Genomic DNA, 13,274 nt, shown 5'->3' with positions numbered 1-13,274 from the left:
TATGGCAGCGTTTCTAGCCTCCTTGCACCCTGATTCCTCCACAGCTCCGGCCTGCTCCCACTGAACTCTGCAATGCCCCCAGCCTCGGCTTTGTCCGGAGCAGGATTGACCCCGAACACCTTTGGCTGGGCCTGAGTTTAGGCAGGGAGCTGCGGGGGTGGAAGGCCATCTAGCATTGATATGGACCCTGACGGGGGAGGGGATTGGGCACAAGAGGGTTGTGGGGTGAGTCCCAGCAGGGCTATCTACTGCATTGCCTTGCCGTGGGACTCCCCAGCTCTGCTCTCGGCCAAGCCGGCTAAAAGCTCTGAATTGGAGGGCTGTCACACAGCAAGGCTCCTGCTGTCTATGGTGGGATGGGGTAAACTGAGCCACGGACTGTGTGTTGGGGGCCTGCCCTGGCCCATGTCCCTCTACCCCAGAGGAGAGCATATCACCCTTTGCGTGTCAGTTTTGCCTCCTACTTTCCACTCTCCCCAACTTCCACTGACTCCGTCCCAGCCAAGTGCGGCCGGAAGAGCAGAAAACGGAGGCAAACGCATTCCAGTCCCGCGAGGAAGAGCGCAGCTTCCCTCGAGCGTTCCAGCCGGAGACGGCGCTCCCCAGCCCAACGAAATGGCTAGAGATCGCAATCCCGGCACCGGGCTGTTCCATGCTCACATGTTTCCACGGGCGGTGGCTCTCCCAGGGAACGTTGGAAACACAGCGGCAGCACGGCCAGCTTGCAAGCAGTAATGTGAGCATCAGACCGGCCGTGGCCGTCGTTTCTGGAAATGGAAAGGCTTTTTCAGCTGGGATGGTGCAGCTCTGAAAAAGTCTCCGGGAGAATTCCACGCCGTTTTGCAAACGGGTGTGGAAAGAGAAGGCGGAAAACGGAGCCACCCTGCGTTGCCAAAGGACAAACACGTCTCTGTGTGGGATGAGGAAGAAAGGATTCCTGGATCTTCCTTTATTCTCGCCAAAACCAGGCTGCTCTGTCTCTTGATGCTTGCGAGTTTACTGGAAAGCCAGGAGTGGGTCTTAATGCGTTGGCCGTGTGCGCTGTAAGAAGGAGAAATTGACTCTACTGGAAATGTCATCTTCTTTGCAGCCCGGAACGCACAGAGGAACGAACGCTCTAGAACGCAGCTTAAATTGCACCGGAATTAATGGAAAGCTTCGCATTGACTTCAACCGTCTTTGGATCAGGGCCTAAACGAATCAAGTTACGGAGCCAAAATGAGGCCTGGTGCAAAAGGGGGAAAATTCCATTGAAGTCAATGGAGCTGGGTTGCTTATTGTAAGGGCTGGCTGACGTTGGGCCCTGATCTCCGCCAAGTCATCGGCAGTGCTGCATTATCCAGCCAGGCACCGGGCTATCACTTTGGGTCTCATCCTGTCTGACGATGCACTGAGAGCCTCCTGCATTAGACAGAGCGGTGCTGAGGACTTATTGATCTCTGCTCCGGCGAGCCAGGCCTGGAATCGGACCGGGCGGCCTGCTATCGAGAGCCAAATCTCTGCTCCTGCCTCTGGTATCTCAGCCATGAGATGCAGAGGGGATCTCCGTTGGCCCATGCTGTCTCGCCAGCCCTGCTCAGTGGCAGGTTTCAAGCAGGGAGCGTGCATGAACATGAGACCCCTCTTAGCACCTTTCAGGAATGGGCCACGAATGAAGAGTAAGCGCAAGCGGAAGGCACAATCCTGATCCCGTTGACACAGGCTGATCCGGGGCCTGGGTTTTATTTTCTCCCTCAGCCTGAGCACAAGGAAAACTCCACTGGGTCTGGGCTTTGGTGGAACGGGATTTGTTTCTTTAATTCAGCCCTTTCTCGTACTTTTTTCCCTGCACTGATGATAAAACCGTGTCCTAACCAAGGGGGAATGTGCAATAGCTTTTGATCATCATTGTTGTTCCAACGCTGCTGAATGGTAAGTAATGAAGATTTCACGACTATAAATTATCTGTCAATTCAAGCTATTATTATTAATTTAAACAACAGCACCCTACCACCTTCCTACCACCAAAGGAAAAACAAGCGTCTGTCTTAAGGGATAGGGAAATCACCCTTTTATCAGTCATAATTTCTGTTTTAGATTTCTGGAGAAGAAAAAAAAAGAGATGTGTTTAAAATAGGCAAACCCAACTTCATTTCAACATAATTACTTTGCATTCAGTTGCTCTCCAGCCCCTCTGTACACTAACTCTTCAATCTAATTGTTTGATTAAACTCGTATTTCCTCCAGAAAGGTACATAAATAAGTGAATTGTTGAGCAAATTAAGAATACTTAACAGCATTGCATCTGAAAAGTAGTTATGCTGATTAAATTTTCTGTCCTTGAGGATTTTCAGGAAATTACTTTTGATCGTCAATAACACAATTAAGTAAACTACACACACATTAGCATGAATAATTGATAAGAAATTATGTATTACCACGAAGCACTGATTTAATAATTCATGACGCGACACTCTAGTGACTGTGCAAAACTGGATAACATCAAAAAAGTCTGCCTGATGTTGCTGGGAATGCTGGAATTACAAGTGACAACCGTAGTTTTGTTGTACAATAAAGAAAAAAAAGTATCTGATGCATGTTGTAGTTTCTGTTTGTTTAATAAACAAATAAATTTAGAAAAAGAACCCCAAGAAAAGTTCTGTATTTTCATTCATGCAGTGTCTCCATGAAAGGTTCTGTTCCATTGATCCAACGCTGATTCTGCTTACCTATCAAAGTTATTGGAATGGGACATTACTCCAGGATCCGAGGTTGAAACTGTGACATCTTGCAATTTTTTAGAACTAGATGGCTCAGCCTTTTGACTCCCCAGTTTCTGATGATTCTATGAGTCCAGTATGATGCCAGGGAACCAACTTCAACTAGCATAAAATGTAGAATTTGGATTTGCACTTCCTGGGCTTACAGCACACCATCTATTGGTGACCCCAAAGTACTTCACAAACTCTTGCAACCTCATTTAGAAGGAAGCAGATATTCTCATCCTCATTTAACACAGAGTGAAATTCAGCTCTCACTTATGGCTGCATGAATCCAGAGTTTGGTGCAGTCATTTGGATTTGCCCCTGTGTAACTGAGAAAAAAGTTTGGCCCCCAAAGGATAAGTGACTTGCTCAAGGTCACAGGGTGACACAGCAGCAGAAACAAGGCTAAAATCCCCAAGTCCTGAGGCTTGGGCCCCTCTTTAATCATTAAACTTCACTCTCTTCCAAACTGGAGAAAGCTCACTGCAAATGGGACACGCAGATGCCGCCTGAGCTAAGTGTACTTGGAGATGTGGTACAGATATATCAGAGCCATGTCCCTTAAGCCCCTCTTGGAGGGGTTGTCTGAGTAGCGCTATGATTTAGCTTGGCCTTTAAAAGTTTATAACTCAGCTATAAAAAGTCACTCAGGCTGAAACCCGGCACAAAAGGCCCTAGCCCCGAGATGATTTATACCCACGCCTTTCATGGCCGATGTTTTTCAGCTCTGGGAATGAAAAATAGACGCCTCCGGTTTGGGAGGCATTTCACATGCCAAGACGGACTTTGGTTTGGGCTAACGTAGCATCAAGCGATTTAATTGCTCACTGACCAATACCGCTAGTGTGAGCGAGGTGTGGTGAGAACAGGCTAAGCGCACACTTCACCTACGCCGTCCAGCTCACACTCATACAGAGCTCTGCCAGTACCACCCGGTCCTGATCCACAACCCCCCTCTGCTATTCCAGTCTTGGAATCCACCAGAAACACAGCTCCAATGTCCCTCCACCTCACCTGGGCGCCTCCCCCTCGACCACTTCCCAGCCCCGAGTTCCCCCCGCACTCAGCTCCATCAAACATCTATCAGGGAGGATCTAGATGGTGCTTGGTCCTGCCATGAGGGCCGGGCACTGGACTTGATGACTTCTAGAGGCCCCTTTCCAGTTCTAGTGTTCTGTGATCTAAGACTAAGTTGGTGAAATCCGATGATAGAACCTTCCACCAGTTTGGAGTGACTGCCCAGCTTTTGACAGGCTACTGAGGTTGGTACGTGCAGGCTGTGTCTATACATACAGCCAGTGCTTTTTTGGTAAGAAAAAAGGTGCCAGGACTCTGGGGCAAAGTTGGTGAGCAAAAAAAAAAAAAAAAGGAAAACTTGTTGAGCCAAACAAACAAACAAACAAACAAAAACCCCATGCTAGGGACCAAAAGTTAGTTGCAGCCCCTTTAAGAGCCACAGTGCCACGTCGGGATCCAGAAGAAAAAACCGCACGTCCCAAACAGGCTCCCATCAGGAGCCGAGCCACCCCAGGAAAACTGGTGCCAGGATGCATGGGGGAAATTACATTTCCTTTCTGTGAGCTGGGAAATTAGGTGGCGGTATGCCGTTCTGGGCAGTACCGTCAGAAAAAAAGCACTGCACACAGCAGCGCCATTGCAGTGCCTCTGGTTAAGATGCTTCGTGCTGATGGGAAAGACTCCTCTCATAGCATAAAAAGAACCTCTTCTACAAGAGGCAGAAGTGCCGACATAGCGCTGTGCACACACGTTTCTGTTGGTGTAACTTACATTACTCATGGTGGTGGAATAGTCACACCCCTGAAAGACATGAGTTTTGCCGGCACAGGCTACAGTGTAGACAGCCTAAGTCATGAGCCATTCCGGACAGCATGACAGAGTCTCCATCTAGATCCACATCCAGACTTTGCTTCGGGCCTTTTCTCTAGAAAGGGCCAAAACAAAATCCGGGCTTTGTGTTACCTGGGCTCTGGGGAAGTTTGAATGTAGAGCATAATGAATGTGGCCACTCATCTCGACTTTCCCCTGGTTTCCCACAATGTGATCCCCAAATTGGGAACCCGAGGAAGCAGTAATCCGAACCCAGGCAGCGCCTTTATGAAGGCCAGGCTTGCCTCAACTCGGGAAGGGCAAAGGTGCCAATGGAGAAATCTGGAGTGCAAATGACTCTGATGAGAAAGGGAGTGATCCTCGTTCAATTAGACAAGAGCACAAGGAAAAAGCAGGCCCTTAAGAATTGCTGGGCAGGAGGAAATTAACAATATGGGGGACCACAGAAAAAAAGGGAAGGGACAAGAAAAAACACGCAAGACTTCTCGTGTAAATCATCGCTGTCAGAGCTACCAGTCCAGGCATAGAAAATTACGTGATGAGCACCAAGGAATTGACCAAAGATGCGGGAATCAGGCATAAAGGGAAATTCACGCTGCCGCCATGACCAAGATCCTGCCATTTTGACTCGTTTTTCAGAGTTAAATATTTTATACAGAACGGTTTTACCAGGTTAAAATATGCTGAGATGAAGACTGACTCCTAGTTTAGAATCTGTCTCCATCTTCATCATGCACTTTGACTGTACCCGCCCCAGGGGAAAGTAACTGAATTCAGTCTTCTCTTTTTCAAAGCATTGTCCACACATACAGGGCCTGGGTCTAGCGGTTAGAGCACAAGGCAGCGAGCCAGGATCTGGTGGTCTTTAATTCCAACTAATTTTGTCTCTGCCTGAACTCTTAGGGTGTGTCTAAACTACATGGCTCCATCAATGGAGCCATGTAGATTAGGCTGATCGGCAAAGGGAAATGAAGCCGCGATTTAAATAATCGCGGCTTCATTTAAATTTACATGGCTTCCGTGCTGAGCCGACAAACAGCTGATCAGCTGTTTGTCGGCTCAGTGCGCTAGTCTGGACGCTCCCGCGCCGACCTGAAAGCCCTTTATCGACCTCCCTGTTATGCCTCGTAGGATGAGGTTTACCGGGGAGGTCGATAAAGGGCTTTCATGTCGACAGGGGAGCATCCAGACTAGCGCGCTGAGCCGACAACCAGCTGATCGGCTGTTTGTCCGCTCAGCGTGGCAGCCATGTAAATTTAAATGTATTATTTAAATCATGGCTTCATTTCCCTTTGCCGAACAAACAAATCTCCATGGCTCCTTAGCCAGTACTCAGGGCCTGAAGGAACGGGCGAGGTGAGTCAGGTATAACTTTGGGGTGAGCCTGTTTGTTTACAAAGACGGTACAGAAAACAAAGCTCGTGTCCCTAAAGGCAAACAAAGCTCGCCAGTTTCCTGGTGCCGAAAACCCCACGCCTGTGCCTGGCAAGTTCAAACCAGCTTTGCTCCTCTCTTGCCACGTAGCCTTGTGCCTTAGCGACTAGTCTCATATTGTTGCTAGGTCCCTAGACTTTAGTCCATCCCACCCTTTTCAGCTCACTGGGCTATTCCTGTTCTCCAGGCTTGCTCATCAGCTGCCATGTGACCTAAGTCCTCCCTTTTCAAATTATTTTTTTCCGTGTCATTGGTAATCAAACGCTTCCTAGTCTTCCGAGGTCTGCCCCTCTTTCTTGCCGGATTTTCTGGCTTCCAACTGAGAGCCATAATCGGTAGTGGGTTACGATCCATTCGTGACACATGGCCTAGCTATTGATGTCTTCTCTTGCAAATTATTTACCATAGAGACCGCACGTTAGCCATTTTTCCACCCTCATCATTTTTCTTTCCTTATAACTTACTCCTAATATTCTCCACAAGCTCCGGGCTTAATTGCTCCTGCATTTTACTTGAAATAAGTGTTTCCCTTTAGTTTTACCCACCTCTGTGATTGTCTATAGATCTAAGACCCACATCCTGGAAGCCATTAACACCTCCCCGCTCCGCACTGTACACAACAGAGGGCAGAACTGACCACCGAGCCGATACCGCTGACAATGAGAAGCCTCAGACTACAGTTCGGTAATAGATGGTTTCATAATTCCCACAGGTGCAAATGGGAAGCGACTATTTTCCCTGCCCACGCTTCTCTTGCTTTATTCTGAGTGTGTGGAACTTTCTTGGCTAATTAAATTGTATTTGCTTTGTCATCGGAACTGGTTCCCCTTTCAGTTCTTCTGCTTAAGAATTACCCTTTATTAAACTTCAGCATCCAGGATTTCCCCAAGAGATGAACACTTGCTGCAGCAGCAAATTTATTAGTCCTCCCCTAGGCAAGGTAGAGCCGGAAGGTTTTTTTTTGAAATGCACACAGGGTTTTTTTTTAGATCCGCACGTGCAAGAGTTGGTGCGTCAAATGAGTTCCAAAGCCACCTTTAATGAAAAAGTCCAACTCTGCAAAGATGCCTCAGGCTCATAATTCTTGCCCGTTGGTATCAAATCCAGCTCATGCTGGCACCCACAAACAGAGTTTTTCTTTTGCTCAGGACTACTCAATCCCGGTTCAGCCCCAGACCCGACCCCCGTTCTTCTCCATCCCCTAAACCTCCACCCCACTTCTTCCTATCCAATTCTGCCAGAGGAGTTGGCAGCCTCCACAGGCCGCTGGGTAAAGTGGGTGGGGCCTGGCTCAGCACTCCTGGAAGGGGCGGGGTCTCAGACAGAAGGGGCGGGGCTCACAGCAGCAGGCCCTCACAGCAGCATGGAGGTTGGGTGTGGCACTCCAGGGGCAATTTAAAGGGCCGGAGGCTCTGGCCACTGACGCTGCATTGAAACACCGGGTCCCAGGGCAATGGACTCCTTAATCTCTTCCCGTTGTCAGGCCTGAATTCTGCCTTCTCCCATGTCTCCACTCCTCCCCGCCCACTCCACATGCCACAGAATGGATGATCTTGGGGGGTGGGAGGGAAGAGGAGGAGTTGAATGGTAGGGCCACCAGCTGACAGGAGATGCTGGGAGGCGGGGCACTGGCTGCCGAGGGGTGCTGGGCTGGCACCATCCTGCTGACTGACTCAGTCAGGTTTCTAAGGCCCGGTCCACACCGGCCCGGCTTCCCTGAGGCACCACAGTGGGGTAGCCGCTCCTCAGGGCTGGGCTGACGCTCCAGCTGGGGTCAGCCCAGGATGGGGAAGCTGAAGGAAGTGCTGAGGCAGGGGGCGGTTGGCATTGGCTTCACTGGGAGCAATGTCTGCCCCTGGTTCTTTCAACGTACCCTGACAACCCAGACAAGATGTGTGGGGGAGCACAGGTGGGGAGGGAAGGTAAGGCGGGGGGGAGGCAACACCCCAGCCCCGCCCCTTCTGCCCAGTCCTCACCTCCTGGCACTACAGGGAGGTGAGATGGCATGTGGCCCCAGCACCACGGGGAGGGCGCATGGCCCCAGCCTCGGGCACTAGGGGAGAGCAGGCGCTGGGGGCAGCAACTCTCCGCCCCCAGTACGCCTACAGTAGGTGTGGGCGGGGCCTACAGTGTAGAATGTGGGCGGGGCTAGGCTGGTGGTTTGAGAAGGCAACGCCTCCCCCTGCCTAGTGTATCAGCAGCCCATGGTGTGGGCGTACTGGGGACGGTGAGTTGCTGCCCCCAGCGCCTGCTCTCCCCCAGTGCCTGCGGCTGGGGCCATCCTACCACACTGTGGGAGTTACCATTGTTCCCTATGAGAGCAAGCCGGAGAGAGTGTCCAAACAGAGCGTAGTACCCCGTGTGAATCAAAGCCAGCGGAATAAAGCAAACCCCTGTGTGGATGCTCGGCAGTGTGGCTCGCTTTGGGGTAGCTCAAGTCAACAGGCATCCTTTGAGAGAAACAAAAGCAAGAGCGGCCCCACAGGAGGGGCTGAGGTATTTGGGTTCATGAGGCCCTCCTTCAGATTCACCCAGGTCCTGTCTCCTGGTTGGGGACTGCAAGCTGGCACCCTGTTGCAGGGGTTCCTTGTGCCACACAATGCACACACACACCATTCCTGCCTGGGGGTTTGGTCTGGGACTAGAACCTTGGTCCTTGTATCCTGAAGCCACAGGCCTCTGCCACCTGAGAACACCTACTGCTCGTGAGTGCAACAGCTTCCTTCCTCCCCTCACCCTGAGGTAACAGGCACACCTGGGAGGGTCAGCGCCTCACAGGCGGGGAGGCGTTTGCTGTTGCTGAGGTGGGTGTTAGCGCCCGTCCTGTTGTAAGGGCAGGCGGTTGCTAGGTAGGGGGGTATGTTAATCAGGTCTGGGGGAATCCCCCCGTCGTCACAACTCGGCCTGGCCCCCACTTTGGTTGTTCTCCTGCCTTGGCTTTGAGGGTAACTGCTCCTTGGCCTCCTACCCTGCACGCCTCTCTGCAGGGCAGAGCTGAGGGGCAGCCAGCACCCACCACCCCAAGGAAGCCGATTGTGCCTGAGGGAGGCTTGGGCCTGGGGGTGGAGCTCTAGCAACCTCCCTCAGCAGCAAGAGAGAGTAAGGTGCCAAGATGCATCTACATCCCTCCCCCCAACGAAGGAGGAGCAGATGGCCCAGAGAGAGAGCTAGAGGCTCCCAAGGAGAAGCAGAGACTTGTCCCCTCATAAGGGGCAGGACAGGGAACTAGCAGCCCCGGAGTTGGTGAAGAGATGCCAGGTAGGAGAGAGAGGGAGACATGGAAATGGAGACACCCCCACAGTGTGGGGGGGGCAGGGCAGCAGGAGAGACACCCTCTCCCCATGGAAACATGGACAAAGGGCAACCCACGTATGAAGAGGGTGGAGAGAAAGCCCCAAGGGGGGAGAAGATGGTGAGGCATCCCTTCTATCTCCTACCTGCCATGAGATCCCCAAGGGGGACAAGGGGAGAATGAGCGAAGGGGGAAAGGTTTGCAAGGGTGAGGGAAGAATTGTAGGGGAGACCTGTCCCAAGGGAGGTGTGTGAGGGTGAAGGCCCAAAGGACAAAGGTAGCAAAATGGGGGAGTCAAGGGGTAAGAGAGATCCCCAGGGGTGAAAGGAAGGGGACCAGCATGAGGCCCAAGATGGGGGAAAGGGATTTGGGGGGCGCTCCTGTGAGAGGAAAGACCTCAGGGATGGGACCTGAGCAGAGAGATCCCAGGAGGAATGAGGAGAGAGACTCTACGGGGCTGGGGCAGGAGAGGAGTGTTTGGGGGGAAAGGGGAAGAAAAACGGAAAAGCAGAAAATTAAACGGCAAAAGAGATGATGGGGCTGAAAACTGTGGCGGGAGCAGGAGAGAAATCCAGGAAGACCCAGTGAATTCCTCCTGTTAATTATTAATGACATGGCAACGTGCCCGGTGCTTGACAGACCATGCAGATCCTGCCCTGACGAGCTTGTGATCTCAATACACAATGAAAGGGAGCAGGCAGCCGTGAAAACGGGCGCGACTGGACCAGAAAGTGGAGCATGTGGCATTCAGTTTGGATCATTTTTAGGTACTACATTTTTTAATAGACAACTTGGTGCTGAAACATTACCATCCTGAGTCTGGCTGTAGGACCAGGGAGGGCCCTGCTGTTTGAATCAGATTTATATAACAGGCACCTTTCAGGGAGCGTGAACGTGGCCAAGCCAGGTGATTGGAGCGACCGGACTATAGGTAGAAGGTGAACATGGACACTCTGCATCTCTGTGCCTGGGGAGAGGCAAAACCTGTTAGCTTTATGTTTGTCTGTAGGCTCCCGTTACTATAAGAGCCTCTGACTTTTACTGGGAGGATCCTTGGTGCGTCAATCTAGCTCTAGAGACTACAACTCCCATGAGCCCTTGGGAAAAAGGAGGGGAAACTGTTGCACACTTCCAGGCAGTGCAGGGAGAGAGCTGATGAGCCTCAATTTGGAGAGAGGAGCCATGTTGCTGGTGGGGAGCCTTTTCCAGTGCAGGAGCTATTGCTGGAAGTTGGAGCCTGCAGGGGCTTGGATCTAGCAGGCTGCTTCTGAGGCTGTTGGGGATTGTTCCTGGGCGGGAGAAAGCCTGGCTGAGATGGGCCTGCATAGAAGTGAGTAACTGTGGCTGTTTGAGAAAGTGCTGCCTGAGACAGAGCCCAGAAAACAGCCTGACTCTGGGTCCAAAGAGAGGCAGAGTGATCTGGTGAGGAAACCAGAGCTGCTGTATGGCCTGGCCTGGCTGGGCAAGGCTCAATGCCAGTGGGATAAGTTTCCTTTCTTTCTGTGCACTTTGTTAATGGATGTTACTCAATTTTAGTCTGTTAAATCCTGTTTCTTTAAGGTGTCAAGTAAAGGTGTGTTAATTCTAATGTAATCAATTAGATGTATAGTAGTTGATTTGGAATTAGATCCAGATTATTCCTGGAATAAGTTGATTCCTGGAGGCTCCCAACGCACGCCAGTAAGTGTGCACAGGGCCAGCCAGGTGGAGGTACCGCTATTGTATGTTCCTTTAGGAGCAAGGGGGTGCATAGGGGATCCCCAACTATCCGGCATCACCACTGGGGTGCTCAGGATCTCCTTTTATGTTCGAAACATCAGGCGCCCAGACACACGGAGGAGCGAGGCCTGCGCCCAAGTCACCCCGGGAGGCAAGAGGGGGTTCCATGTGTTTCAGTGTTGTGAATCTTATTTTATTGTGAGTCTTGCAATATTGGATGGTTTAATTAAAGCCCCAGCTACCAGAGACAATCTCAGCATTGATCTAAACCAGTACATTTCCAGCCCTTTGGAAAAAATTCCCCTATCCCGGTTGGAGCTAAATTTGGCCCTCTCAGCAAAGTCCCAGGACTGAGTGGGCTATGGAGAGCACATGCTGCCCTTGAGGTTGTCTTGCTGGGGAGGGGTGGATATTCTGTGGCTAAAAAGAGAAGTTCATTCTCCAGAGGGGTCCATGCAACTCTATTTATTTATGAGCAGGGCTAATTAACCGACATAATAGCCCCTTGGCTCTGCGGCGACGCGATATGTGGGATAGTGTCATATCCTACGCAGCCTGGGGCCCACGAGAAGCCGACAGCCTTCAGTGTGAGGACGTCAGACGTAAGCCCGCCAGAGTGTCAGACCAACCCCTCCTCCCCACCAGAACTCGGCCACATCAAGCCATCCCGCACAACGCCTCTGTTCTCCTGGCCTTCAGGAGGGGTGGGGCTTTTCTCCTCAGCCTGCTCCTCTTTAGAAGGAAAAGGGGGTTGCCACCTATCTGGTTTTCTCATCAGCATCCCTTAGGCCGGGAGCTGCCCTGGGAAATCTGTCAGGGTGTTCTGTGCACATGGCAACTCTCCAGTTTTAGGGGCTCAGACTCATCCTGAAGGTCCTGTGGTTTTGTACCTCAGAAGTGGCAAACCGAGGAGATGGGGTGTGTCTGCGTTTCAACCAATCCCTACTCTAGGCTCTTGTTGCCCCTTGAGCCAGCTGGTTCCTCAGTTCATTGTCTTTCAACCTCTTGTGTGCAAAGAACAGTCAAAATGTAACGACAGAGAAAAAGCTGGACCAAGTCCCGTTTATTTTGCTGCTGTTAATTCGTACATACAGTTTCATCTGCACACTCTGCTGGCCGCAGATATTTCAGGGACAAAGCCTGAACAGTCAGGGAGCGGTTGATAAAATCCCGACACGTGGCCAGTTACATCAAAACGCATTCCCCAAAACCAGCCCAACGTTCAGGCGAGAGAAAATGCCACTTGGACTCTTGGGGTGAAGGGACCGGGGGTGCAGAGGCTTAGCCTGTGTCTGAGGAAGTGGCATTTGGAGGAGACGGAGTTGTGGCCACCTCAGAAGGCAAGAGGAGTTAGTTTCAAAGGACAGCAAAGGCCGGTCGTGCCCGGAACAAATGATTAGGGAATCTCTCTCAATCCCCTCTCTGGTTCAGCTTTGGGATAGGCCATGCTCTCTGAGGAAGAACCACGATGAAAAAAGTCCAAGAGCACTAGGAAACGCAGCATGCACTTGTAAGACAAAAGGTGGCCTTTGAGAAATCAGGCTTCATAAACTATATTCAATCTGCTGGACCTCTGTACATTCAAACACTCTATGGCTTCATTAGGCCTGACATTTCTGTTCTGGAAAGAAGGTAACGCAACTTCGTTCTAGATTCATTAGTCTAGAAACAGCTTTGCTCTTGTATTTAAAGTCCCAGTTATTCTTTGGGAGTTAGACTCCCAAACTGGTGACTGCCTACTACTTTTTCTGACTATTGCACATTCCCCACGCGTCACAAAAAATCAGAGCTACAATCCACACGTTTGCGGCAGGCTCAGGGAAGAGGGATCGTGTGTCACAAAACTTCTAAGTGCAGTGATGTAAAAAATCTAAAGCATTTGTCATTGGATATCACTTGATTTTCTTCTGGTGCACAAACAGTTGATGTTAGTGACAAGAACCATTGAGGTTAAGTAAAAATAGAAAACTGGCAGTGCCAGTTTGCATATAAAAATAAATCTAAATCAACTGCATTTCAAAAATGGATGGAAAGAATACTATGACGTTTGTCCAATACTGAGATCTTCAGAAGCTGTAAATGGGTGCACCTCCATAGAAGGCAATGAAATTGCACCGTTTACACTAGCTGAGTATCTGGCCCCCTATTTTTAAGAATATAAACCGTGCTTCCTTCATTATTGATATGCATAATATAGCTTTAAGAAAGTGCCATACCATCATAAACTATTGCTCATT

Source organism: Pelodiscus sinensis, chromosome 8 (genome assembly GCF_049634645.1).
Source record: "Pelodiscus sinensis isolate JC-2024 chromosome 8, ASM4963464v1, whole genome shotgun sequence".
NCBI lineage: Eukaryota > Metazoa > Chordata > Testudines > Trionychidae > Pelodiscus > Pelodiscus sinensis.
This window is presented reverse-complemented; position numbering follows the sequence as displayed.